The following is a 4,390-nucleotide window of genomic DNA, read 5'->3' on the forward strand; positions in this document are numbered from 1 at the left end:
TGAGCAACCACGCCCGGCCGTAAGTGGCTCTTATTATTTTGAGGTATGTTCCTTCAATACCTAGTCTGTTGAGAGTTTTTAACTCGAAGGGATGTTGAATTTTATCGGAGGCCTTTTCTGCATCTATTGAGATAATCTTGTGGTTTTTGTCATTGGTTCTGTTTATGTGATAAAATATGTTAATTTGATTTCATATGCTGAACCAGACTTGCATCCCAGGGATGAAGCCAACTTGATCGTGGTGGATAAGCTTTTTGATGTGCTGTTAGATTCTGTTTGCCAGTATTTTACTGAGGATTTTTGCATCGATGTTCATCAGGGATATTGGCCTGAAGTTTTTTTGTTTTTGTTGTATCTCTGCCAGGTTTTGGGTATCAGGATGATGCTGGCCTCATAAAGTGGGTTAGGGAGGAGTCCCTTCTTTTCAGTTGTTTGGAATAGTTTCAGAAGAAGTGGTCCCAGCTCCTCTTTGTACCTCTGGGTGAATTCAGTTGTAAATTTGTCAGGTCCTGGGCTTTTTTTGGTTGGTAGGCTATTTATTCCTGCCTCAATTTCAGAACTTGTTATTGGTCTATTCAGGGATTCAACTTCTTCCTGGTTCAGTCTTGAGGGTCTATATGTCCAGGAATTTATCCATTTCTTCTAGATTTTCTAGTTCATTTGGATAGAGGTGTTTATAGTATTCTCTGGTAGTTTTTTGTATTTCTGTGGGGTCATTGGTGATATCCTCTTTCATTTTTTATTGTGTCTATTTGATTATTCTATATTTTCTTCTTTATTAGTCTAGCTAGTGGTCTATGTATTTTGTTATTATTGTTATTATTATTATTTTCAGAAAACCAGCTCCTGGATTCATGGACTTTTTGAAGGGTTTTTCATGTCTGTATCTCCTTCAGTTCAACTTTGATCTTGGTTATTTCTTGTCTTCTGCCAGCTCTGGGGTTTTTTTTTTGCTCTTGGTTCTCTAGTTCTTTTAGTTGTGTTATTAGGGTGTTAATTTGAGATATTTGTAGCTTTTTGATGTGCGCGTTTAGTGCTATAAATTTCCCTTTTAACACTGCTTTTGCTGCGTCCCAGAGATTCTGGTACTTTGTCTTTTTGTTCTCATTAGTTTCAAAGAACTTCTTGATTTCTGCCTTAATTTCATTATTTACCCAGGAGTCATTCAGGAGCAGGTTGTTCAGCTTCCATGTAGTTGCGTGGTTTTGAGTGAGTTTCTTAATCTTGAGTTCTAATTTGATTGTACTGTGGTCTGAGAGACTGTTATGATTTCAGTTCTTTTGCATTTGCTGGGGAGTGTTTTACTTCCAATTATGTGATCGATTTTAGAGTAAGTGCTACGTGGTACCAAGAAAAATGTATATTCTGTTGTTTTTGCATGGAGTGCTCTGTAGATATATGTCAGGTCCACTTGATCCAGAGCTGAGTTCAAGTCCTGAATATCCTTGTTAGTTTTCTGTCTTGACAGTCTGTCTAATATTGATAGTGGGGTGTTACAGTCTTCCACTGTTATTGTTTGGGGGTCTAAGTCTCTTTGTAGATCTCTAAGAACTTCTTTTTATGAATCTGGGTGCTCCTGTATTCGGTGCATATATATTTAGGATAGTTAGCTCTCCTTGTTGAATTGAACCTTTTACTATTGTGTAATGCCCTTCTTTGTCTTTTTTGATCTTTGTTGGTTTAAAGTCTGTTTTGTCAGAAGCTAGGATTGCAACCCTGCCTTCTTTCTGCTTTCATGAGCCTATGTGTGTCTTTGCATGTGAGATGGGTCTTTTGAATACAGTACACTGATGGGTCTTGACTGTTTATCCACCTTGCCATTCTGTGTCTTTTAATTAAAAATACAGAATGCTTCATGAATTTGCATGTTATCTTTCCACAGGGTCCATGCTAATCTTCTCTATATCGTTCCAATTTTAGTATATGTGCTGCCAAAGTGAGCACAATCATTTTTCATATTAATTTAAATGTGTAAAATTTAGTTATAAAGCTGGAGCATATGATCAATCCTGAATGATGCTACTCAAAGTGCTAATCTGAAGTTAAAAGAAAAGGAATCTATGCCAGAATTTATTTAAATTGACAACAAATTACACATTATTTTCATAGCAGGTTTTTTTAATGAAAGTAGCAGCGAGCACATTGACATTATGATGCAAGCTTCTCATGTCTTTGTGGAATGGTAATAAGCAGTTTGCCACAGGTGGTTGAACTGGTTTATTAGTTCTAGTAAGTTTCTTGTGGATCTTGGGATTTTCTATGTATAGCATCATGTCATTAATGATGAGAGAGAGTTTCACTTTTTCCTTTCCAATTTATATGCCTTTATTCTTTTGGCTTGCCTAATTATCTGGCTAGACTTCCAGTACCATGTTGAACTGATGCAGTAAAAGTGGGCATCCTTGTCTTGTTTTTGATTATAGGAGAAAGTCTTTCATCCTTAAATTTTTGTAAATGCCTTTTATCATGTGAAGGAAGTTCTCCTTTATTCCTGGTTTGGTGAGTGTTTTTATCATGGTAGGGAATTGGAATTTGTCAAAGGCCTTTTCTGTATCAATTTGTAAGAACGTGATGTTTTTCCTTCATTCTCTTAAAGTGATGTATTATGTTGATTTTCATATATTGAACTAAATATGTATTCCTGAAATAAATTCCACTTGGTCATGGAGTATAATATTTTAATATGCTGTTAGATTCAGTTTGATAGTTGTTGATATTTTTGAGAATTTTTACATCTATATTCATAAGTGAAATTGATCTATAGTTTTCTTGTGATATTTTTGTCTGGCTGTGATATCAGTTTAAGGATGTCTTCATAGAATGAGTTAGGAAATGTCACATCCTCTTCTAATTTTTGGAATACTTCAAGATGTATTTGTGTTATTTATTTATTTATTTAATTTATTTTGAGACAGAGGCTCACTCTGCCACCCAGGCTGGAGTGCAGTGGCGCAATCTCAGCTCATTGCAACCTCTGCCTCCCGGGTTCAAGCTAGTCTCCTGCCTCAGCCTCCCAAGTAGCCGGGATTACAGGCATGCACCACCACACCTGGCAGTTTTTGTATCTTTAGTAGAGATGGGGTTTCACCATGTTGGCCAGGCTGATCTCGAACTCCTGACCTCAGGTGATCCTGCTCACCTCAGCCTCCCAAAGTGTTGGGATTACAGGCATGAGCCACTGCACCCAACTTTGTGTTAATTACTTTTAAATGTTTGGTACAATTCACTACCAAAGCCATTTGATCCTGGACTTTTCTTTTCTAGGAGGATTTTGGTTACTGATTCATTTTCTTTACCTATATCTCATCAGATTTTGTACTTCTTGAGTCATTTGGGCAGTTTTTGTGTTTCTAGGAAGTTGTCCATTTTATCTAGGTTATCTAATATGTGGTAGACAATTGTCCATCGTATGTTTTATACTACTTCATATTTCTGTAAGGTCTCTAGTAATGTCCCCACATTTTATTTCATTTTAAAACTATTTAATTGATATATGATTCACATATTAAAAAGCTCTATACATTTAATGTTAATGATAAGGGCATAAATATATCCATCACTTTCCAAAGAGTCCTCCCATCCCCTTTATTATCATTGTGTGTGTGTGTGTGTGTGTTAAGAACACTTAACATATCTACTGTCTTAGCAAAGTTTAGGCATATAATACATTATTGTTACCTATCGATATTATGCTGTTTATTAGTGTATTTGATAGGAAAAAAAAAAAAAAAGGATGTTCTTCCTTCTCTCACATGCTCCACTCAACACAACACAGAACACTTTTGTGGCCAAAATGTGTGGCTTTTTTCCCTAAACACCAAACTTTTCTGCAACAGACACCAACAGAGTGTCTTATAATTCAATTCAATTATGACACTCTCTACCTGGAATTAGAGTCAAATCCTACAGGTTAAGGGCTCAGTCCCACAAGATGGCCCCCCACTTCTAATGCCAGTTGAAAGCTCCAGATTGTTTTACAAGTGCTTCTGACCTACCAGCTAATAATCAGGGTTTTTCATGACCCCATCCTCAAGTACCATTAATTTGTTAGCGTGGCTCACAGAATTTAAGAAAACACTTAAATTTACTGGTTTATTATATTAATAAAGGATATGACAAAGGGTATAGTTGAATATCAAGATGAAGACATACATAGGGTGTGGACTGGAAGGTTCCTGAGTGAAGGAGTTTCTGTCCCCATGTAGTTGGGGTGTGCCACCTTCCTGACATGTGGATGTGTTCACCAGCCCAGAAGCTCTCCTAACTCTGTAGTTCAGGGATTTTTATGGAGGCTTCATCACACAGGCACACATGATTATTAACTCAATCTCCAGCCCCTTTCCCCCTCCCAGAGGGTGGGGAGGAGTAGAGCTGAAAGTTCCAAGCTTCT

General features: G+C 37.0%; 1 non-coding gene across 1 annotated transcript; it reads right to left on the reverse strand.

Annotated features, from left to right (window-relative positions):
• Positions 1 to 1,837: 1,837 nt before the first annotated feature.
• On the reverse strand, positions 1,838 to 1,944 carry LOC115898823. The gene has a single exon (XR_004058488.1). It is a non-coding gene; the product is annotated as a U6 spliceosomal RNA (small nuclear RNA).
• Positions 1,945 to 4,390: the final 2,446 nt, after the last annotated feature.

This window comes from Rhinopithecus roxellana, chromosome 7 (genome assembly GCF_007565055.1).
Source record: "Rhinopithecus roxellana isolate Shanxi Qingling chromosome 7, ASM756505v1, whole genome shotgun sequence".
NCBI classification, from domain to species: domain Eukaryota; kingdom Metazoa; phylum Chordata; class Mammalia; order Primates; family Cercopithecidae; genus Rhinopithecus; species Rhinopithecus roxellana.